Consider the following 25,579-nt stretch of genomic DNA (forward strand, 5'->3'; position numbering starts at 1 on the left):
GTGATGCACAGAATGTAACAGTGATATAAGCCAGGTAATGTGTGCATTTCTTTTTGAACAATGTCACTTTTTCCCTTATTTCTCCACTTTTCCCTCCTGACCCCTTTCCCCACAAGTTATATAACTCATTCTCAACATAGTGTCTAGTGAGAATCACTGCTTCATTTGATTAGCCTTTTTATCACCATTTCTGTGTTCCCCCTCACCCTCTCTAAAATAGATAAATTTAGACACAAGAAAAATGTACAAAAATCAAAAGCAGCAACAAAGGACAAAAAAGTAAAAATAATTAAAAATTACAATAAAGTCTAAGAAGCAATATAGCACAATAACTCTTATTTCCACTTCCTGGAGATCATTTTGATAAACATCATTTTTTTATGATCATATATTGTACCCATAGCTAGTGAACCTTTATGATTCTCTTTTATGGATATTCTCCTTTATTTTAAGCAGAAAGTACTTATAAATCTACAAGTAAACATACTGGATGGTAGAAGACAAAAGAATACACTTAGACATGATAAATCATATGGAATATAGACATTCACACTGAGAGAATGGAGACTTTTTATGACCACCAGTCACAAGTGTTTAAGAGTACAGTGAATGAATTAGTTTGCCAGTCTGATGGAGTCCTTTTGTGATCCAGTTATTTACCTCTCTAACAGTCCATATACTGCTAAAAGGAAAGTTTTCTTTTCTGGAAAGAGCAGGACCTAGTAACAATGGTTATTTGATAATATTTTAGAGAGAAACAGTTTATCACTCGGAGAATGAACTTTTTTCTCACTGAAAGCTGCAGAAACCAGATGACACTCCCCAGCCACAGCAGGTGGTTGGTGGAGACACTGACAGTCAATAAGCTGCAAGAAGAGCAAGCTGAAACTGTGCCTCCAGGTTTCAGTACATCTCAGCAGTGGCAAAAGGATCAGTTGCTTCAAGTACCTGAGGGTGGGGTCTGCAGGGAGGGGGACAGGGAATCTAGTGCTTGCCAAGTTCTCAGTCTGACTGGTCCCACCGGTAACAATGAAAAACTAACAGCACTACAAGCAAGTGTACAGACAAAGCAGAGACTCAAAGAGAGAGTAATAGGAATTGTTTTGATACGGTAGATGTGAGAAAAATCATAGTACTCAGAGTAAAGAGCTTGGAAAGAAGCATTTCAAAACAGAAAGAAGCATTTGAAATGTGTGCACAGAAGAAATATCAGCAGTCAACTAGAACTTCCCACATTTGAAGTTTTATATTACCTCTTGTTAAATGATCTCATAGTACTTTCAATCATCTTTGGGGATAGAGTATCTGTTTTAAGATTTTGATACGTGTCATTATAATAAAGAGAATTTCATAAACAAGACACAAGTATTTTAACAGCTTTTAAAAATACTATAGTTCTTAGACTCTGTTATTAAAGAATGTGTGCAGGCATGATGAACATACGTACCCACATCCCCCACACTTTATCACTGCAGCTAAATCCATATTTCTTGCTAAGACTCCACTTTTACCTATTTCATATATCAGATAAAGCTGATAGAAACTGAAGGTAAGTTGAAGTCAACCATATTTTTTGAGAAGATCCTTTCCAACACAAAATTCATGTCTTGAAGTAGTTACTGTTTAAAGATGCAATTGTTACAGTTCATGAAGGAGAAAGAATCCACACAAATGCTTTCATGGTTCTGGTCTAGGACTTGAACTCAGGATTGTCTCTGAGCTGCTTTTTCTCAAGGCTAGCACTCCACCACTGGAGCAATAACTCCACTTCTGGCTTTATTTTTGGTGGTTAATTGGATATGTCTCATGTACCTTCCTGCCTGGGCTGGCTTTGAACTACAATCCTCAGATCTCAGCCTCCTGAGAAGCTAGAGCTACTGGCACCTTGGCCACACAAGTAATTTGAAAATAATTTTAAGTTGTGATATGGAACTAAATCTTATTAGGTAAAAAGGAGAATCATTGGAATAGCACATGGATGGTTAAGAATGTACTCAATGAAGGGAAAAATTTGGAAGATATACCCTTGTACACCACAGATGATACCTGTTCTTAACAGGAGGGGGTTGTCTGTAAAAAAACAGATGATGAAGAAATTTACAAAGGTGTCACAGGTCAAGCACGTGAAAAAGAAAACAACCAATTGAATTTCAAGCAACTTGTCAAGGAAGTTGGGGCTTAACTTATAGATGCTTTTATTTATGCTTTTGTAATCATTATATTCAATGAACATTGAATATAAGTTAATATAACTTGGGAGATAATGAAGTAAGCATTGTATTTATAACCTTACTTAAGGACTTATAAACCCTTTGTACACATATTTAATAATAATAATATTAATAAAGAACTTCAACTAATGAAAGTTCACCGTAGGTGAACTAGTGGTGTGTACTATTTGAAGAAATAAGCCCAGGATGGATTTTCTACCCTATTATTAAAGACAATCAAAATAGAACTAATTTACTCAAAATTTTTATAAACGCAGGTGATATGTTTATGGTTTACCTATCTGTTGGAGCAAAACCCACCCAGTTGTCAGATTGAATAAGTCAAATAAGTCAAACTACTGTGTACAGGAAACTCACTTTCTGAGGAAATCCGGAGTATCTACGGTAATATTTCTTGAAAAACAAGGAATATTAGGAGAGATAAAAAAGCAAGTTTCTTTACAATAAAAAAGTCAAACCATCATACAAATGTAACAATGTGTATGCAAACATTCATTTACATAGAGATATGATTTTTTGAATATTTTTGAAATTATTAGAAGCAGCTGTGAACTCAACAAATAAAGAAAAGCTGAATAAAATTAATAAAAACCTAATGAAAGGGTTTTCTAAAATTCAGCTATTAGAATGCTATATTATTAAAATGCATTGTGGTCAATAATCCTAATTACCTAAAGGAACATACATTTTTTTTTTGCAAATCCTATCAGAAACTCAAGCAAAATTTCTTGTAGGAATTGTGAAATAAATGCTAAGATTCATATAAAAGTGTAAAAAACCTGATTTTCCAAGGTAACTTTTAAAAGATGGAATACAGGAATGACATATATAAGATTAATTCTAAAATGATGTTTATTTAGATATCTTGGCATTGATTTATATAATGGAACAACACACAGCATAAATATATTATTAACTGATTTTTGACAAATGTGGCAATTCAATTTAATAAAGAAGGCTAATATTTCATTAAAGGCATTTTGCTAAATGAAAAGGCTCAGACAAAGGCTTGATAAGAAATGTACTCATTATCTTGCCCATGCAATTGTAACTCCTCTGTACAGTATTCTCACAATAAAAAAAAAAAGAAAAAGAAAAGGCTTAAACACAAAAATTCTATACTGTATGAATACATTCACTAAATCCTAGAAAAGTTGAAACTATTTTGACTCAAAGCAAAGTAGTGATTATCAGAATCTAAAATAAGGGCAGAGATTTAACTGAAGTTAATTGAGGAAAAACACAACATTCTTGACTTTTAAAATTTTAACTAGAATGTTAAGGCTCAAACCCAGAGCCTTGGGCATGAAAGCAAATGCTGGACCACTGAGATACCCACCATCCCCAAAATGAGTTTTGGAGATTTTTTTTTCAGGTAAGGGTGGTTTATTTAGTAGACCTGCTGGGACCAGGCAAGATTGGCACTCCACATGGCTGGGAAAGGCCTGGGAATGAGAGAGAGCTAGGAAAGAGAGGAAAGAGAGAGGAAAGAGCTAGAAAAGAGCAGAGAGAGCAGAGAGAGTTAGAAAAGAGCAGTGAGAGAGCTAGGTAGCAGAGAGAGCTAGAATAGAGCAGTGAGAGAAAGTCTGGGCCTGGGCTAGCCCTTATCTAGGGTATTGGCAGAGAAAGTTGTGGCCACATCAAATTCAGATGTGACCTCAGTTGATGCAGACGTGACCTCTTCCAGGTGTCCCAGTTGCCTAGGTAATGCAGGTACTGGGTGGAGACTTTGCTACGAGGAGGGTGGAGTCTGCTCGCCATCCAGGAGCGGACCTTACATTCCAGCCTTTTAATAATCATGAAATAGGGCGAGGATTCTCTCTGGCTACTTCCTGCTGACAAGGGGCGTCCACAATAGGGGTAAAAGGCTGGAATTTGGTCTCCTCCCAGAGAAGGCAGTGAGCAGCAGCTGTCCTTTGGTGGCGTTGAATCCTTAGATGAAGTCAGGAGAGTCTCATGAGCATTGAGGTGCTGGAAAAAAAATACTAGAGAGCAAATAAATTGCAAGAGGAAGGACTTGGGGCTGAAAATGTTGGTAAAAATGTCTCTAGCTACTTCTGACATCTGGCGACTATGTAGAGAAGTCAGGTGACAGAGGCAAGAATATAAATTCCTGTTGTTAATAGGTAGACAGGTATAGACATTGGATGGGCAGGTTCTTCTACTGACCTCCCAGTAAGGGAGGGCGGGCACAAAGTTGCTGATGTGACATCATCTCTTCTTACTCCTTTCCATGTTCCTTTGTTCTCCAGACTGGCTGAGTCTAGGTGCTCTTTACTAGGATGGCTTGTCCCAGTTGGTATTCAAGAAGGTTTGAACTCAAGGCCTGGACACTGTCCCCGAGCATTTCTGCTCAAGGCTAGTGCTCTACCACTTGGAGTTACAGTACCACTTCCAGAGTTTGGCTGGTTAGAGATAAGAGTCTTGAGCCATGCTTCCAGCCTGGCTCTTTGCAGTTGGGAGATAGAGTCTTAGGGATTTTTCAGCCCGGGCTGGCTTTGAGCAGAAATCTTTACCACAAAAGCCCTTTATTATTTCTAATTAAAGCAACAAGGAGATCAAGTAGAATATACTTATACTTACCTGCTCCTTATCTAGAACTGACCAATAAATATTCTGCAATGACAAAACTCATTAGATGTGATGAGAATTTTAGCACAGATATGCCCAGTATTTTAGAACCGTGTAGTCAGTAGTAGAATACACAGCACAAAACGAAAAAGGCGAAACTCAAAACCTAAAATTTTGACAACGTTTAGACATCTTTGCTAACAAAGCACATCAGATGGTTGGGCCTCAGTTACCAGGGCCTGTGAAAAGAGCAACTTGTTAGCAAGGCACCTTAGAATAGATGGATGGAGTAGTAAGCTTGGTGGAAGGTTAAGGGTCAGATGGGGCCAAACCCTTAACCCACCATGTGGCCAAGATGGCAAATTCAAGATGGTGAATTTCTGAAAGAATGCAAAGAAAGCCTGAACAAATAGACCAAGCCTACATTGGCCAGCCTTTGAGAGGGAACCTAGAGGGGGGGTCCCCGGGACCCAGCCTGTGTCGCACTATACAAGGCACAAGCCAAAATGTAGAAAAGAGAAAGGGAGAGATAGAGAAAGTTGGACATGAATGGCAGAGAGAGAGCAAAGAGAGCCTGAAAGTAAACAGACTGCTGACCATTTACCATTGCAGTAGCAAAAACTGTCTACATCTGAGACTGGCATAAAAATGAGGCGCTCTGGCTTTCCAGGTAGTGCAGGAGACATTTCAAAGGGGTTTTACGGCTCAGGCATGATTCGCAGCACCCCATTAAATGAGTAGGAGACTCAGTCTGGTGAGTGAAGGAAAGCTGACCAGGCAGAAGCGGCGTCCCGACTTCCCAGAGCCCTCTTGAGCAACAGAGAACCGTAGAGTAGTTTCACTCACCAGAGTAGAGAAGTGGTGTGGACATGGATGTGAAGGTCAGCAATGGTATCAATGCGCTGTTTCCGCAGCAAGACAGATGGGTACGCAAAAGGCCGTCAGAACTGTGGGTATTCCTCAGAGCAAAAAGGAAAAAACAAACAGAAAAAGAAAAAAGAGGAAAAAACAGAGAGGAATCCCAGCTATCCTGACTTTAAGCCCTTTATCCGAGTCAAGGCACCATTTATGTTAGGTTTTTAAAAAGAGGTAGCCGAGTAAGAACAGCAGCACGCACATGGTATTCAGGTAAGGGGTAGGTTTACTCAGTAGACCTGCTGGGACCAGGCAAGGTTGGCACTCCACGTGGCTGGGAAGGGCCTGGGAATGAAAGAGATCTGGGAAAGCAAGGAAAGAGAGAGGAAAGAGCTAGAGCAGAGAGAGAGAGCAGAGTAAGAACAGCAGCACTCACATGGTATTCAGGTAAGGGGTAGGTTTATTCAGTAGATCTGCTGGGACCAGGCAAGTTTGGCACTCCACGTGGCTGGGAAAGGCCTGGGAATGAGAGAGAGCTGAGAAAGAGAGGAAAGAGAGAGGAAAGAGCTAGAAAAGAGCAGAGAGTGCAGAGAGAGAGCAGAGAGAGCTAGAAAAGAGCAGTGAGAGTTGGAGATCTTTATTATAGATTTATTATAGATTTGGTAGCTATTGCATGTCTACATATGTTTAAGTAAACTAATTGAATTATGCGCTTGATATTATAGTTACCTCACATTAAAATTAAAATCATATATATGCATATATATGTTTACCTATATAAACATTTACAAACTGGGAACTAGTGGATTGATCACATTTTCATACATGATGTCCCAGTTTCGTGGCTACAATTAGGAAGATCATCATTCCAGGACAATTTAGGCATAAAAGACTGTGAGATTCCATGTTAGTAAAAGAAGCTGGGAGTAATGGTGTGTGTTTCTCAGCCCAGCTAATAGAAGGCAGTACCCATGAGTCAAGGCAAACAGCAAGACCCTATGTCAATATAGCCTTTGCAAAAAAAGACTGGAAGCATGGATCAGTGGTAGAGCACCCAGGACAAAAGCAAGCAAGAGACCCTGAGATTAAATATCTTTAAAATAAAAAGGGAAAAATATATTCTACAGTTTAATATCAGTCTTAATAGTGAAGCCTTAAATGCATTTTCCATAGAATTGAGAAAAACATAAGAATGATTTCAAAATTTTATACTACATTCTTTGAAAGATCTTACCAGAAGTATTTCAGAATAAGAAAAAACATAAAATTTGGCTTAATATCTTTACATAACATAAAGCTAATTTATAAAACAAATACCAAGGAGACTGAAATCTGAGATTGTGGTTCAAAGCCAGTCTGGGAAGGAACATCTATGAGATTCTTATCTCTAATTAACCACCAAAAACCAAATAGAGTAGTAGGGCCGTGGCTCAGGTGGTAGAGCACTAACCTGGAATAAAATGCTCACAGACAGCATCCAGGTCTGAATTCAAGGTCCAGGAACAGCATCAAAAAAGAAAGGAAGGAAGGAAGGAAGGAAGGAAGGAAGGAAGGAAGGAAGGAAGGAAGGAAGGAAGGAAGGGTGAAAGAGAGAAAGAGAGGGAGAAAGTGAGAAAAAGAGAAAGAAAGAAAGAGAGAAAGAGAAAAAGAGAAAGAAAGAAAAAGAAAGAAAGAAAGAAACAAAGAAAGAAAGAAAAAGAAAGGAAGGAAGGAAGGAAGGAAGGAAGGAAGGAAGGAAGGAAGGAAGGAAAGGAAGGGAAAGAAAGAAGGAAAGATAGGAAGGAAGAAAGAAATGAAGAGACAGAAAGGAAAAAGAAAGAAAGGAAAAAGAAAAGAGAAAAAAATTACAGCACCTTTATTCATAATAATGCCATATTTGAAACAACCTAAATGTCCCTGGAAAATGAATAAACAGTTGAACTCACATAAAATATTTTTTTTAATAAGAGAAATCCTGTATAGAGAAAACAGTATAGTAGATTTTAATAGCCCTATTAAAATATCAAATATGAAATAGTTTACTTCAAAATCTTAGTGATGCATTACTGATTCAATATGAGAAGTGTAAGGAAGATATTCAATGGGCATTTTATTTTTCGATAGTAACAGTGAATATTTGCAGGTAAATAGCCACTTTGTATTTCTGTATATCACATGCAAGAAGGTCCATTGAAATGGAAACATACTTGGCAATCAAAAGAGTAATACATTTAAATTTACATTATCTTCTTTCTGTACCAGGTTGAGACAACTCCCCCTCTGCCATCATTTTAGATATCTGAAGAAATAAACATACTACAAATCCATCATCATACCTCCTTTCAGCTTATCTTTCAAAATATTCACTCTGAAAGATTTACAATTTTCCCACAATTCACCTTTATGCAGCACAGTAATGTGTCCATTGCCTATTGTAGTGATCTGATTGTTTTAGACTGACTCTTCTGAAACCAGGGCAGTGAGATTTCTTTAAGGATTAGCATTTGTTTTTGTACAAGTGAGAGAAGACAGACAACACTGGAATAAACTGCAAAGAAGACACTTTTCTTTAAAAATATTGTAAAAGTGTTGTACAGAGGGCTTATAGTTACATAAGTCAGGTAATAAGTACATTTCTTTTTGAATAGTGTCACCCCCTCCCTAATTCTCTCCCAGTTTTTCCCTTTCTGTCTCCTCGCACTGACAAGTTGTATAGCTCCTTTTCAACATAGTGTCTAGTGAGTATCACTGCTGAATTGGTTCAGTCTTTGTTCCACTGTTTCTGTGTTTCCCCTTTCCCTCCCCAAATCAGATAGACTTATATACAAGACAAAGGATGCAGAAACTAAATACAGAAACAAAAGGGAATAAACCAAAGAACAAAAGGAAAGAAAAAGAACTGAAAACGCCACAATAAAAATCCTCTTGTTTCCATTTCATAGAATTCATTTCAACAAGATTCATTTTATATGATCATATGCACATAGTTATTGAACACTTTTCAAAGAAAGCTACCAGCATTTAGTCATGGAACTCAATCTTAATTGCTGTCTAATTTGAATCACTGCCCACTGTCTCATCTCTAAACACCACAGTTGGATTATATTTTTACCCTCTTGGTAATTCACCATGGGGATTTCCTCACAACATAAATACAAGGGTGCAAATCACACACACACAATTATATCACTTTTTATGGAGCCTTTTCTTTGTAATGTTTCTTCATTAAGAATTTCAGTTTTATCTTAGTAATTATTGTAGCAGAAATCTGAGGTCATTTAGTCATTTAGTTCCATGACTTTCTGAATAAGCATTGGAGACTGCTGATGGTATGTATACACACACACACACACACACACACACACACACACACACACACACACATATTCACCTGGTGGCATTTAGAGATATTTGCAGACACTAATATTGTCAGAATCCTTGTCTTTTACAGCAAGTATTGCCCTGAAAAGTCTTGATTTTTGTGTCATCCTTGATTAAGAATGGCCTGTCCTTGTCACTTCAGCATGTACAAAGCTGTCCTTTCTGTGTGTTATAAACAGAAGACTTCTTTGAAAAATGGGTGGAAACGACAACTTTTTGGCACATTTTTTTCTGCTCATCCTTTCTCTGGGTTGCTCACGTAAGGACAAATGTAGACCACTGCTGATCTTATGCCAGTGAGAAGATTCAGTTATTCAGAAAACCATTTTAAATTTATGATGAGGAGTATAGAGTTATGACATCTATGGCTATAAAAATACATTCTGAAAATTTGCCTGATTAGTAACATTATTTCATATTTAATTCCTTGATTGTGGTACTTTCAAAACACCAGCAAACTTTAAAATCTCACTTAATTCAGGTAAATGTTTACTGTGCATGCCTGTTTTGAGGTACTATCTTTTGTGCCTATTTTTCAATCTGGTCATAATAGTAATCGTATCCAATCATATCTACTATGCATATGTTATATTATGCCTCACATGTAAAGTACTAACCATGCTTACAAAATTTCTTCCCTTCCCCCAATTTTAAAACAATATAACTCAAATGATTTTTACTTACATAAAACAATGAACATAAGTCAATTAATTATATCAACACAAACTTAACTTTGATTTTCAATTCCATTGAGGTTTTGTTTGACTTTAAAGTGACACAATTGAGGAGAAAATGTCACTAGGTGAAATAATGTGTGCCATGATAATAGCAACTAAAAACAAATAGAATGATTTGATCTTTATCTATATTTAATTAGTGTAAAAAGTAACTAAAGCCGCAGGGCGCCGGTGGCTCACGCCTGTAATCCTAGGTACTCAGGAGGCTGAGATCTGAGGATCGCGGTTCAAAGCCAGCCCGGGCAGGAGAGACCGTGAGACTCCTATCTCCAATAAACCACCAGAAAACCGGAAGTGGCGCTGTAGCTCAAGTGGTAGAGCGCTCGCCTTGAGCTGAAGAGCTGAGGGACAGCGTCCAGGCCCAGAGTTCAATCCCCACGACCGACAAAAAAAAAAAAAAAAAGATAACTAAAGCCCTTTTATTCTTAAATGGTCAGCCTTTCTATGACATTACAGATACTCACTTGAGAATATTTTTAATTAAAATTGAAGCAAAAAATACAAAATTTATTTTATAGGTGAGCATACATTTAAGTTCTGTGCGACCAGGAAAATGCAAACTATCAGGTCACAGGCAAAGAAGGAACTGACGAAATGGGAAAACACGGGCTCAGGTAGAATGACAGGATGAAATAAAGCGAGGAAGTTCAAAGCAGCACAGGGATTCCAAGAGGAGCTTTCTCTTTGGTTATCCTTCCCATACCTCTACTTCTGAGACCTCTGTAATTTTCTTTCTTGTCTCCTTTCATTTTCCCATCATTTCTCCACAGATTCCCTTAAGTTTCTACTGTATTCTTAGCAGTGAACATATAGGCACAAGTGTGCACACTTGTCTTGGAAGTGAAAAGACAAAAATACCATAACAAACAAGAAAGAGACTAGTAGCCAGTAAAGTGGAGAGAAGACCAGGTTAAGAATTAGTGAGTAGCAGAGGGATTTGGAGGATCTTGTAGTTACTTGAGAGTCAGGGCCTGAGAAGGACTAACGCAGAAGAAACTAGGTAGGTCATTCAGCCTTAGATTTATTCTCAGACAAAGAAACATTTTTGGGAGGATTTCAAGCAAGGATATGGTATGAAATGATTCAAAAATAACAACACTGACTATTGCATGGAACAGGAGTGCCTCATCCCTGGCCAGCATGACAGGCTGCCGTCGGTTCGCCAAGAAGCAGAGGGCCATATGTGCTATCTAGTGCTAATTGTGAATCACAAACTTATTCTCCTTTTTGTTTCCTGTATGCTTCGTCTGTAGTATTCATTCTTTTCTTTTTTTTAATATTTTATTGAAAAGATGCAGTTCAGAGGAGTTACAGTTGCATGAGTAAGGTAATGAGTACATTTCTTATCAAGCATTATATCCCCTCCTTTGTTTTTTTCCTACTATTCCTTCCCTCCCCCACTTCCTCCTCCCACCCTGAAGTTGTAAAGTTCATTTCCAACATAGCCTCCTGTGAGTATGATTGTTGCAATCTCCCCGAAGTTGTTTTTCTTTGTTGCTGTTGTTTTTAATGTACTATGTGATTTTTGTTGTTGTTTCTTCTATTTCTCATCATCATCTTCTTCTTCTTCTTTTTTTTTGTCATTCGTGGGGCCTGAACTCTGGGCCTGGGCTCTGTCCCTCAGCTCTTCAGCTCAAAGCTAATGCTATACCACATGGGCCACAGTGCCCCTTGCAGCTTTTTCTGCTTATGTGGTGCTGAGGAATTGAACCCAAGGCCTCATGCATGCAAAGCAAGCACTCTACCACTGAGCCACCTTCCCAGCCCTTTTTGTTTCTTTCGTATCTTTTTCTTATTATGGTATATCTCCTGTTGGCTCTGTATTTGATTTTGGTACTCTGCATCTTGTATACATATTTATCTAATTTGGGGAGGGGAAGAGGAATAACAAAATGCTGAAACAAGGACACAGGATGACCCATTGCAACAATGATACTCACAAGACACTACATTGGAAATGAGCTTTACAGCTTCGAGGGCAGGGGGAATATTCATTCTTTTTATTTCTCTTTCTCTTTCTCCTCTTTCTCTCTCTTTCTCTCTCTAATATTTTATAGCTTCTGGAGGCGTAAGAATTTGGCTTTTGTGACCTTGGGTTCACAGAGTTTTGCATCTAAGCCCTTCCTACATCTTCTCCCTTCTTGCATGCATCTGCTTAGCATTAGTTCCCTCTGCTAATTGCTTGCTTCTCTCCAAGTAGATAACCCAGAGAAAATCAGTTTAATTAAGTCTCTCTTGCAGTAGTAGGCAACATCATGTGTTGATTATGGGGGGCCTATTGATTACTGGTGAATTAAGCATCTGTTTCTGGTACACTTACGGACTTTAGTCAAATTGTACAAGTCATAGACATCTAGAGATACATTTTTGACAAGAGTGGTGAGTAAAATAATTTCACTTCAGTAAGACCATGGAAGTATGGGACATCAGAAATGGTGTACCCACACCACTACAGGACATATATATATATATATATATACACATAATATTTGGTCATGAGGAAATCTAATGTATGAAATGAATTTTAAATAGAAGTGAAATACTTCCTGAGAATAATGGCTATAAACTCAGAGTTTTATTTATTCTGTGTACATGTGTGTGTACATCTGTGTATGATTTCCTGTTGGGTAAGCCATACTTTGCAGAGGAAGAATTGTTGCTTTGGAAATTTTAAATTTTAAATATTATATATATTCTATATATATAAATATTTTTTCAAACAAAATGTTTGTGAAGGACAAACTACTGACCAGTTGAGTTTATTAAACTATGGTTCTAGTTAGTTTGGCTCATAACTTTAAAGGAATTTTGGTAAATCTTCTGATTCAACTAAAGCAACTGAGTAGTAGAGGTTAGAAATGTAGAAGGCCTGTCATGTTTAGTACCATTTATTTCTTTTTTTCCAGTCCTGGGGTTTGAACTCAGGGTCTGGGCACTGACCTTGAGCTTCTTTTGCATAAGGCTAGCACTCTACCACTTAAGCCATTTCTGGGTTTTTCTGTTGATGTGGTACTGAGGAATAGAACCTAGGGATTCATGCATGCTAGACAAGCACACTACCACTAAGCCACATTCCCAGCTTGCACAGTACCATTTTTAACTGGGTTAAGCAGTGACGGTGAAATGATGTTCTAGCCCCTCAAATCATGCTTTAGTTAGGCTCTCTACCATATCAGTGTCATATCTATAAAACAATGCATAATGTCCTCTAGACATTTTAGTTATTCTGTATCATTGAAACTTCTCATATAGAGTCTAATCTCAATTGTTACCTGCAAAGTTATAAAACAGTAGAATTAGAAACATCTAAAATGGGGGTAAGTTTATTTCCCCAAATAATGGCAATTTGTTTAATGAATGTGTTGTTTGATAAATAATTGCGTATTTCAAAAAGCAATTTGCTTAAAATAATGATGGCTTATTTAGAGCCAGAGTTAATCATAAAATCTCCTACAAATAGAAGAAAAACATCTCTAATTCATTCCTTATTTTCTATTTCATAGTCAAGATCTTGCTCCACATTGCACTCTTTCAACAACTTACATTTTTCCGAAAAGGGATAGCATCATGTCATCCCATTTTTATTTGTACATCTTGGGTTTGGCACTAATGTTATTGTTGTTTCTGCCAAAGCTTCGAATCTCTTTTCAAGGATATTCCTTGGGATTATGTTTGCTGTTATATATCATTATATCAGAATTGGAAGGCAAAGGACTTTTGGCAATATTTGAAAATTTTATACAGATGAAAGGAAATGATGTAAGTTTTAAATGTTTGGTAACTTTTAGAGCTGATTGGAGAAATGGGATGGCTGACATCTAAAGAGCTTAAATTGCTCTGTATAATATATAGCATAGTGAGGAAGGGTAAGAGAATGTGACTATAACTAGAAAAGACAATGCTGAAACACTAAATAAAAATTATGAGAAGAAATAATTTTGGAAATTAATAGTGTATGAGTAGAAATTAAGAAAGCTGACATGGTTATTTAAGAAAGATAAAGTTGTGAAGGATAATTCTAGAGCATTTTACTCTTTTTCATGCCATATAGTTCCTTCATAAAATCACAGATAAAAATACACTCTCAGTTGTCTTGGGAAAGCTGCCTTTATCTGTTGGCCAAAATTGTGTGTGGAAATGTAGCACAGATAAGAGTAGGCAAGCTGGGTGTACTCAGATTACGTAGAAAAAAAATCTAATACTGGAAGCTACTTCATTTTGACATACTAATTCTCTGAAATTTGATATTGGGTAAGAAAAATGTTAAGTCACTTGCCTGAGATGACTTCATAAATAGGGTAAACTCAGTACAAGAACTCATGTTTTCTTGCTCCTGTTTCAGCACCTGTTTAATCTTAGCTAATGCTATAGAATTGAATGCTATTAATATGCTCATCTATTATGGAATGTCATTAAGGAAATTGAAGCAAGGTCTGAGAATATAGATTTAATTGAATGTTAGCATGTGAAAAAATTGAATAAAAGTAATGGATCTGCCACCAGTTGCCTTCAACAAAGATTTACAATGACAAAAATAGAGTATGCTTACTAAGGCAATTATGCAATAAACTTTAAAATAGCTAACCCACTGAAAAATCTTGCTATTGGTTTTGTTGACAGATTGTCAGTTCTTAGCTCATTTACTTGTTTTACTGATCTCTTTTCACAATAACTATTTATCACTCAATCATCAGTAAAGCCAAGTATCATTAGTATATTTCTATGTGTAACCACTAAAGGAGTTAAATGTTTCATCAATTTCCTTGAAAAAGAAATGATTGACATTAAGATCTTGTTCTATGAATTTTGTACATATATTAACAAATCAAACTTCACAATAAATTTATGTCACTGAGACATTTACTTCATTTTATACACAGGTTGTTTAGATGAGATTTTTTATTTTACATTGTGTAAAATGTACAAAATATGAAACCTACCTTTTCCATCCTTTAAATTCAAGGTATAATGCTATAAATTAAATGTACATTGTTCACAGCAGTTCTATAGAATTTCTTTATTTGGTATGACTATAATTCTAAACCCATTGAACATATTCTTACTGTCAATACCACCTGCTTTACCCTCATAGAATCCCTGGAACCACTGTTTAACTTTCTGTTTTATTAGCTATGTCATAGAAATGGAGTCTTACAGTATTTGCCTTCACTATCTTATTTAATTCACCATGACTTACAGGTATAGCTCATTTTTTTTTGCAAATTACAGGATTTACTTTTTAAAAAATGGCCTGTAAACTATAACTACCTTTGAGTTTCTGATAAATGGGAAATAGGTAAATGAAGAAAACTTTTTCAAGATTAAAAATTGAAGAAAGTTTATTCCACTACTTTGGTTGCTGAAAGAGCTAGGTATATTTCCTTTCTTCTTCTTTCTTTTGATGCACAGACAAGCATTCTACTAATGGGCTATATCACCAGTCCAAGAACTTAGGAATATTTTTATATTATTTTATGTGGTCCTAGTCTGTATTCTTCACAAAAATTTAAATGCTATAAGGGAAAAAGGAGAATAAATTTAAAAGTTTAATAATAAAACTCATCGCTCCACATCAGTTTATAGAATGCAAGAGCTTAAAATGAAAGATTCTTGAAAATAAAGGTGCTCATTTTTTTTTTTTTTTTTTGGTTCCGGTCGTGGGACCTGAACTCTGGGCCTGGGCGCTGTCCCTCAGCTCTTCAGCTCAAGGTTAGCACTGTACCACTTGAGCCACAGCGCCACTTCCGGCTTTTTTTTTTCTGCTTATGTGGTACTGAGGAATTGAACCCAGGGCCTCAGGCATGCAAGGCAAGCTCTCTACCACAAAGCCACCTTCCCAGCCCCAAGGTACTCATTTTAATAAAGGTGGAAATTGAGGCCCAGAGAAACTTGCATCAGATTTCAAAGATAGTGAAGATCAGATTTCACAAGAATCATTAATGGTCATTAATTGAATCTTTTATTTTTCTGTTTTTATATTTTGTGCTGGGAGCTGAATTCATGTCAATAATCCTTCTTAAATAATCTTCATAAATCTGATTCTATGAAATTCTAAAATTATTTATGACTTCTATTGGGCTTTATTTTCTCAGGCATTATTTCTATAATTTACAGGAAAATTCATTTAAAACATTAACTTTTATTTCTTTATACAACTTTCAGTAGTAACAATACCCAGTGTATCTGAGATGTGAAACAGAAAATTTAGTCTCTAGTATTTTATTAAAAAAAATATCCCAAACTGCTATCAGATCTCTAGATATTCCCTGGGTAATTCCAGTTAAGGAAAAGGCAGAGCATACACTCTGCTGTCTAGGGAACCAGAAAAGAGGAAAAGAGTGGTAGCTGTCATTACTTAAAATTGTGACAAAAGACATGTAATCATCATAAAAATGGATTGTATATCATTCCACTGTATGCCCATGCTGCATTTTATACACCCATATGTTCATGGGCATTAAGACCTCAACTGTAGACTACTATGAATAATACTGTAATGAATATGCAGGTAGAAATACACTTTTGAATTTCATTTATTAGACACATACCCATATGTGTCATTGCTTGAAGCTATAATATTTCCACTTCAAATTTTGTTAGAAATCTACAGACTCTTGCCCTTTCTCACTGAGGGCAATCAAAGATTTACATTTTTTTGGAGTGAGTTTATTGTGGTTTTGACTTTCACTTCTTGATGATTACTCATGTTGTGCATAATTTTACACTCATCAAACATTTCTACTCAAGTGTCATGTCTATTTATTTATTTTGTTTCAAATTGTTGGAGTTTCTTGTAAATTTGGATTTAATGCTTTATCAGATTTACACATTTATGAATAATTTTACTTTTTTATATGGGGTAAGTTTATTCCTCTGTCATAGGTTTTGTTGTTCAGAAACTTTAAAATTTCATATAGTCTCAGCTGTTTTAGTTTTTTATGTGCCTTTGGTGATTGATATATTCAAAAAATGATTATCACTTGATGAAGAGTCTGCTTTCTTTCATCTGATGCTTTTGCCTCCTATATCAAAAAATAGGTGACCATAGATCTCTGAGATCATTTCTGGGTCTTCACTTCTATTCCATTGATCCTTAGACATGTTCATGTGCTAATACCAACCTGTTTTGTAAAACTACAGCTTGATCATACATTCTCATTCCTGAGTTTAGGGGAAATGGATTTAGCTTTTCACCATTAACTATAATGCTGGTTGTAGGTTTGTCATACACAGCCTATACAATAGAGTTTGAAGTCTGGTATTTATATTCTTCCAGCACTGCTTTTCCTGCTAAGTATTGTTTTTGCTATTCAGTCTTCTATTACCCCAAATGAATTTTTGGATTGCTTCTTTTAATTCATTAAAGAATATTTTTGGGATATTGGTAGGTATTGCATTGGATTTGTAGATAGCTTTGGGCAGTATTGGCATTTTCATGATGTTAATCATTCCAATCCAGGAAAATGGGAAGTTTTTCTACTTCCTTAAATTTGCTTTAATTTCCTATTTCAGGGTTTTAAAGTTTTCATCATAAAGGTCCTTCATCTCTTTGGTTCAGTTAATTCCTAGGTTTTGTTTTGTTTTTGTTTGTTTGTTTTGGAGGCTATTACAAAAGGAGTTGCTTTTCTGATTTCAGCCGCACTCTTTTCATTGTTGGCATACAGGAAAGCTACCAATTTCTGTGGGCCAATTTTATAACCTACTACGTTGTTAAAGGTTGGAATCAACTAACTTGTGAGAGGAGTCTCTTTACAAACAGGATTGTATCATCTGCAAAGGGGTTGAGTTTTACTTCTACTTTACCTATGTGGATCCTCTTTATGTTTGTCTTTTGCTTTGTTGTTGTGGCTAGGAATTCTAGAAATATATTGAAGAGGAGTAGAGACAGAATATATCCTTGTCTCATTCTTCTTTTAGAGGGAATGAATTTTAACCTTTCACCATTAAGTATTATGCTGGCTACAACCTTTATTATATTGAGGAATGTTCCATGGATTCCTAGTTTCCCCAGAGATTTCAGCATAAAGGAGTGTAGGATCTTGCCAAATGCTTTCTTTTCTTTTCTCTTTTTGCATCTATTGAAATGATTGTGTGTTTTTTGTCCTTGCTCCTAGTGATATGTTGAATTGCATTAATGGACTTGCATATATTGAACCAGTTTTGCATCCCTGAAATGAATCCTGTTTGGTCATAGTGTATGAGATTTTTGCTCCCCTATGATCCAGCAATCCCACTCCTGGACATTTATTCAAATGATCACAAACAAGGCCACACTAAAACTACCAGCACAGCTATGTTCATTGCAGTATTACTAACCAATGCTAAGATAAGGAACCAATCCAGATGCTCCTCAGTAAATAAATGGATCAAGAAAATGTAGTATACATACTCAGTGGAATTCTATACTTCCATCAGAATGACTGGCATCATCCCATTCAGAAGGACAATGAAAGACTTGGAAGAAGTCATATTAAGTGGAGTAAGCCAGACCCAAAGAAACATAGGCTCCACGGATTCCCTCATTTACAATAATTAATATACGTCTAGGATAGTCCTACAGGAAGATCACAATAGCTCAATACTTATGTACCTATGACCATATAAAATGATGCTAATTGAAGTGAACTCCAAGATATGGAAATAAGGATGTTTTTAAAATATACTTTGTGAAGTTATTTCCCTTTTTCTTTCATTTTTCTCCTTTGGCTTATATCCTGTTATTACTGTTTTTGATTTTGATACATTGTGTGTGGTTTATACCCTGTTATTACTGCTTTTGATTTTGATACCTTGTGTTGTGTTTGTGTGTGTGTGTGTGTGTTTGTGTGTGTGTGTGTGTGTGTATAATCTGATATGAGAAAGTGAGGGAAATCACAGAATGGTAAGACAAAGGACAAATGGTAAACTAATGTAACAGTGATACTCACAAGACAGTATGTTGGAAATGAACTTCACAACTTGGGTGGGTGGACGGTTAGGGGAAGGGAAAGTAGGAGAACATGAGGGAAAGGGTAACACTGACAAGACATATCCTCATTACCTTACTTATGTAATTGTATCCCCTCTTCACAATAAAATTAAATTAAAAAAGAAATAATTATCAAGGCAAATGCCACAAAAAAGATTTTCCTATGCTTTCTTTCTAGGAGTCATGTTTTCAAGTCTGATATTTAAGGATGAACCTATTTTGAGTTGATTTTTGTGTATGGGATGAGATAAAAGTTCAGTCTTGTCTCTTATGTATGAGTATATCCAGCTGTCTCAGCACAACTTGTTGAAGAGACTATCCCTTCCCTATTGTGCAGTAGTCATAACATCCTTGTTGACGGTCATTAAGTCAAATATATATGGGTTTATTCGGGATCCACTAGTTTGCCTCACTCATTCATATGTCTGCCTTTATCTCAGTACCATACTCCTTTGAGCAAGTAGCTCTGTAATAAGATTGTAAGTCAGAAAAAAAATGAGATCTCCAACTCTGATCTTTCTCACAATTGTTTTGTCTATTTAGACTCCTCTACAGTAGTGTAAGAATTTTGGAATCAATTTTTGTTTTTATAATTGCTGAGATGATGGGTCATTGGGATTTTAATAGAAATTCTATTGATTTTGTAGATTACTTTGAATGGTGTAGGCATAGCAATGTTTATTCCTTTACTACATGGATAAAGACTTTTTATTTGTATCCATTCATGTTCAGCAGTTATGTAAGTTTTTAGTATATAAAACTTTTGTTTCATTAAGGTTATGCTGATTTCGGCTGCTAGTATAAATAGAATTGTTTCTTCCTTCCCTCCCTCCTTTCCTGTCCTTTTTTCCAGTACTGCGGCTTGAACTCATGCATCATGCTCCTACTTGGATTTTTTCCTCAAGTCAGATGCTTTATCACTTGAACTACACCTATATTCTGGCATTGAATATGAGTTTTACACTGTCTCAGAGATCTTTTGCTCAAGGCTAGCCCCCCACCAGAGTGTTGAGCCACAGCTCTACTTCCAGCACTTACACTTTTCTAGAATTGGTTTCTTAATATCCTTTTCAGATAGTTTGCTTCCTATATATAGAAGTACAATTGATTTTCTATGTCGATTTTACATCCTGATATTATCTTATTATTAATTCTGGTGGGACGAACATGTGTGGCTGCAGATGATTTCAGGTTTTCTTCATAAAGTACCTTAATCTCTGTAAACAGAGATAATTTCACATGTTTTCCAGTTTGTATATTTCTAATTTATTTTATTGCCTCATTACTATAACTAGCACATTTGAGACTATGTTGAACAGAAGTGACAATAGTGAGCAACTTTACCTGACGATCTTAAGGTTAAGGCTGTCAGTTTTCTACTATTGATTATCCTCTTAAGCTTGGGATGTTCTTGCATGAAAGTCATAATGTGCTGGTAAATTTCTTCTATTCTTATTTTAGTTATTAGTTTTCATTTTTAACATAAACAATAATTTTACATGTTGTCGAGTGTTGCTTTCGTATCTATTAAGATGAGTTTGTGGGCCGGGTGCTGGTGACTCACCCCTGTAATCCTAGCTACTCAGGAGGCTGAGATCTGAGGAGCCGGGTTTGAAGACAGCCCAGGCAGGAAACTCTGTGATACTCTTTTCTCCAATTAACCACCAGAAAATCTGAAGCAGCACTGTGGATCAAGTGGTAGAGCACTAGCCTTGAGCTGAAGACCTCAGGAACAGTGTCCAGGCCCAGAGTTTGAGCCCCATGACCATGAGTTTGTGGTTGTTATTTCTCATTCTGTTATAATGGTGTGCTACAATATTTCTAAAGGCTGTCAAGAGTAAATCCTTCTGACAGTGGTGTATAATTACAATGTACTGTTCTAGTCAAAGTTTTACTATCTCTGCTGAGGACATTTGCTTTTATGCTTATTGGATATTGGGTTGTAGTTTTCTATTCTTGGAGTATGCTTGTCTGGATTTGTTGCCAAGATAAATAGCAACATAAAATGAACAAAATTGTTTCTTACTCTTTGAATCTTTAAAAGAATTAGTGTTAATGTACTGTTATTTGGTATAATTCCATAATGAATCTAGCCTGTTCTGAGCAATTTTTGTCAGAAGGTTACTGATTATGGATTCAATTAATTATAAAGCTATTCAGTTTTCCTACTTTTAATGTTTGCATTTTGCTAGGCTTTTTTCCCTCCCTCCCTCCCTTCCTTCCTTCCTTCCTTCCTTCCTTCCTTCCTTCCTTCCTTCCTTCCTTCCTTTATCTTTTTCTTTCTTTCATTTTTTAAAAAAGTATTCATTTAACCTAGGCTATCCAATTTCCTCGGGTTCTTTTATAGTAGTCTCTCAGGATCACCTTTAATTTTGTGGCACCAGACACATTGTACTATCTTTCATTCCATTTCATTTTTTATATATTCTAAAGGTTTTCTTAAATTTTATTTTTGTGATTTATACTACTTACATGACAGCACGTCTCATAGTGATAGCGCCACAGACGCATTACATTGAAGTTCACCCTTTCCATTGTATTGCAGTTACTTTCTTCTCTCTTTTACAAGTAATGTTTCATGAGCTTCATTATGTTGTATATGTGTAACTTATTTTAACCATCTTTACTCATTAGCATTCTGTCCTTTCCCATACTCTCCTCCCACTGATTCCCTTAGACAATCCTTCTTTTGCAGTCCTCATGGTCCATCATTTTAGGTATATATCATTTGTTTATAGAAATTTTAGGTATATATCTTTTGTTTACAGAATTGAAACTCTTAGCCTTCAGTGATAATATTAAATTGTATGTATACTTTCCTGTTCTGTTTTCACCATGTTTAAGTCTTTCCTAATTGTTTGCTAGTCTACTCATCTAGTGTGATTTTTCTGCTCTGTATTTTCTTAATTGTGCTCCTCTTCCTCTTTTATGTATGATGTTTCTTTTGAATTTCTTCTGCAGTACTGACTTAGCATTCATGAATTCCTTTTATTTTATCCTGGAAGGTTTTCATTTCTTCTTCAATTACAAAGGATACTTTTGGTGCCTATAGTAATCTAAGTTGGCAGTCTGTTTACTTCAATCCCATCCCAAAATTCACCTGACTTTGTAGAGGAGAAGGCTGTGAAAGTTTTACAAATCAAATGGTCTGGATTTGAGTATTCAGCTTCAACAGCAGATCCACTGGGATTCAGTTTCAAGGGACCTGGTCTCCTTTTGGGCCCTTCTGCTAGTTCCTCTCTCTGTGGGTCTTCAGGGGCTGTGGTTCTAATACATGTCCGAGAATCCAGGAGGCAGAGCTCTGACCCACCCAGCAGTTAAAACATATTACTAAAAGACACATCCTAGAGTCTGTGTACTTATCTAGCCACAGACATCAAATTTTGTTGTCACCCTAGTACCAGACAAAGGAAGTCGCTCCTGGAGTGTGGAAAATCAGACAACAGTAACATCCAGGCTGTAGGTGTACATAATTAAATTCCTCCCCAGGGAAAAGGGAAAGCTTTCTTCTGATGTAGCATACTGAGTCAGCATGAAGGGCATGATAATTTGTGTCACAAATTTTCTTACCTGTTTCAGTGTAACTGGTTTTGTACTGTGCACAGGGTGTATTAGCCTGTTTATTGTCTTCTGAATTTCTTACCCAGTAAACTATGGAGTATAATTTCTGGGTTAGTACTTGGGGAAGGCAGGAGTAGAAGACCTTTAACTTCCTCTTCTCTCATGCTTACAAAGTTATTTAAATAAATAGGTAATCATTTGATAGCTGGTTGGAGTTTGAGGTGAAATACAAACAGGAAATCTGGCTGCTGATCCACACCTAAAATTATTAATCTTATTGATATAAGTTTTACAAAAGAAATATGTCATAGATTTTAGTAGATAAATTGCTATGCAATTTTTAAATTTCTACATCATCCCATACAATATCCAAAATTATAACAGCATAAATGCACTTCAAATTTATGCATAGTGGTTGGGAAGGTGGCTCAGTGGTAGAGTGCTTGCCTTGTGTGCATGAGGCCCTGGCTTTGATTCATCAGCACCAAATAAGCAGAAAAAGATGGAAGTGGTGCTGTGGCTCAAGTGGTAGAGTGCTAGCCTTGACTGAAGAGCTGAGGGACAATACCTAGGCCCAGAGTTCAGGCCCCAAGATTGACAAAAAAACCCCCACAAACAACAACAATAACAACAAAAGCCAAATTTTCAAATTTATGCATAAATTGATAAAATAGATACATTACAGAACACAAAATTAAAAATTGTAGCAACAAGAAATTTTTATCGTGTTGATATTTATTCAAATTAATGAGTGCATTTAATAATAGATGGAATAAAAATTGGTTGGGATGTTATACTAAACATTGAAATTCAAAAATAGAAAAATGATGTTCTTTAATAGGATACTCCGAAAATTTACATTCTTATTGTGTTGTGGGCTAATTTCTTGAAAATAGATTTTGAGTACTTTATTAAGCATGTATACACACATATGTCTCTATATCTATCTATCTATCTATCTATCTATCTATCTATCTATCTATCTATCTATCTATTTATCTAACTATCTAAAGTGTTTGACATCAGCACTGTATGAGAATAACATCATAACATAAATCTTGAAGAGCATGTAATAAATTCTGTCATTATACTAAAAAATTGTAACGATTTTTGCCAAGGGTATATATCAATTCTTTAATAAATAAAATATACTTTGAATTTCCATGATATTTTCTTGTTGCTAATTTCCCTTTATGTCAATTATTTGCAAAATCTCATTGTCAATGATTTCTCAAGCAGCTTGAACAGTTGTCTAATGGCATTTCCATCAAGTTCACATAATTCTCAAACTTTTGAAAAAATCTAAAGTTTCAGTCTTGGAAAACAAGGAAGTCATCTATATGTATGAGATATATGAGGATCACTCTTAGTGTTGCTAATGGGGGAGGGGAAAGGTTAATTCAATCCTCTGCATAAAGATTAAATACTAAAATCATCTCATTAGTGAATAGAACTCTATTAGAAAATATGACCTAGAAATTATGAAGTCACAGATGATGACTATCCAGAAATGAACCTCTAAGTGTTATAAAAAATATGTGCTAGTCATTAGAACTCAGTTAATAGAAACAAGTTTTATAGTAAAATAATTGCCTTTTTAAGAATTGTATGACCAGACTGATAAACAGGGAGAATTCGGACAGTGTGCTGGACTTTATCCAGGCAATTCACAGTACTTTTCACCACAGCACCTTAGACACAGAAGAATTGGTTTGGGCATGGATCTTTTGGCTTACGCTTGTACTTCTTGTGACTTGGTAGCCTGAGAATGCAGTGCTGTGGTTTGAAACCAGGCAAGGCTGAAATGTCTTTGGGACCCCCTTTTCAACCCAATTAGGTTATATGGGATTCTGAGATTTGGACATTTGTGGTTCCAAGCTAGGCAAGGCAGAAATTTCTGCAAGACTTCATTTCAATGGGTGGAAGCTGGATGCAATAATTCATGCTTGTGACACCAGCAACTCCAGTACGCCTAAAATAAGTGAGTCTTTTCCCAGGGAGTATTCCGAGGAGGGAAGTGAAATTTTATCTATAAAATAAGAGAACTAAAAAACAGACACAGCCAAGAAAAATAGGGCTAGCTGTGTGATTCCATGTGGGACCCTGAATTCAAAGCCCAATGCTAACAAAGAAAATATTTTAATTAGAGTATTTTGTGTGGAAACTAATATAACACAGATTATGTTTCCTCACTCTTAACACAAAAGTCAAAATAATAGCATTTTCAGTCATACAACCAGTATATACAGTTGCTTCTGTTTGTTTTGTGCTGGTCCTGGGGCTAGAAATCAGGGCCTAGGTGCTGTCTCTGGTTTTTTCTGCACAGACTAGTACCCTACCATTTGAGCCACAACTGCACTTTCAGCATTGTGTTGGTAAATTGGGGATAAATGTCTTACAGACTTTCCTGCCAGGGTGGCTTCAAACTGAGATCCTCAGACCTCATCTGCTTAAGCCACAATCACCCAGCTTCTTAACAGTTACATACACTACATATACTAATAGTTACACATACTGCATTTACTCACACAGAACTGTTAGTAACTAAATTTTTGTATATATTTTTCATATTTCACTCCATGCATACATTACATTAGTCATTGAATTGTTTAGATGTTGCTATACTCTTTTGAATTTTGTTGCATTTTGGTCTTGGTGTTCTGTTTTTTTCCACATAGTATTGTCCTGGGTAGTGTCAAGATCATTGATAATATAATTTTCAAAATGACTGCCATACTTTTGTCCAAAACTCTCTTCCAAGAAGTTATAAGTCCTCTGTAAATGTGGATGCTGCTCTTTTCAAATTTAGCACATAAACTGAGAGTGAAACTACACCATTACTACCAGTTGGCCAACAGTAATTTTGAAATGCCATTTTGATTTCAGATATGTTAACATGCTCAGAAAATGTGAATCTTAACAGCAGTCACATGCATTAGGTGACAAGCTTCCCCTATTGGATACAATTAGTGTAACAAGGACTAATGGTAAAATTATATCATGGGAATATGCACTTAGATTTTTGTCTATTGTAAATAATAATTGATAACCTAGATGACCTGAGTTTCAAGAGTCCTTATCAGCTTGTGCTGGAGTGAATGGGAGTAAATAGGTAATGAGGAGTTCAACTTATTGAAAAGAATTTCCCTCTGTTCACAGGGAAAGTTCCAAGGGATTCAATAAGATCCTTCCTTTAGTTTCAAAGCTAAATAGAGTGTCTAGGCTCAGATGACATGGTGAGACAGTTTTTATGGTAAACCTAGTCTAATAAGCCTCATTGCTATAAGTGGGAAAGA

The 25,579-nt window shown here is 36.1% G+C and overlaps 1 pseudogene; it reads left to right on the forward strand.

Annotated features, from left to right (window-relative positions):
• The first annotated feature begins 776 nt into the window (after positions 1-776).
• LOC138820647 (DNA topoisomerase 2-alpha pseudogene) overlaps positions 777-25,579 on the forward strand; it is a 72,174-nt pseudogene continuing 47,371 nt past the window's right edge.

The sequence above is a fragment of the Dipodomys merriami genome, unplaced genomic scaffold (genome assembly GCF_024711535.1).
Source record: "Dipodomys merriami isolate MVZ:Mamm:240054 unplaced genomic scaffold, mDipMer1.0.p SCAF_9, whole genome shotgun sequence".
In the NCBI taxonomy this organism is placed as follows: domain Eukaryota; kingdom Metazoa; phylum Chordata; class Mammalia; order Rodentia; family Heteromyidae; genus Dipodomys; species Dipodomys merriami.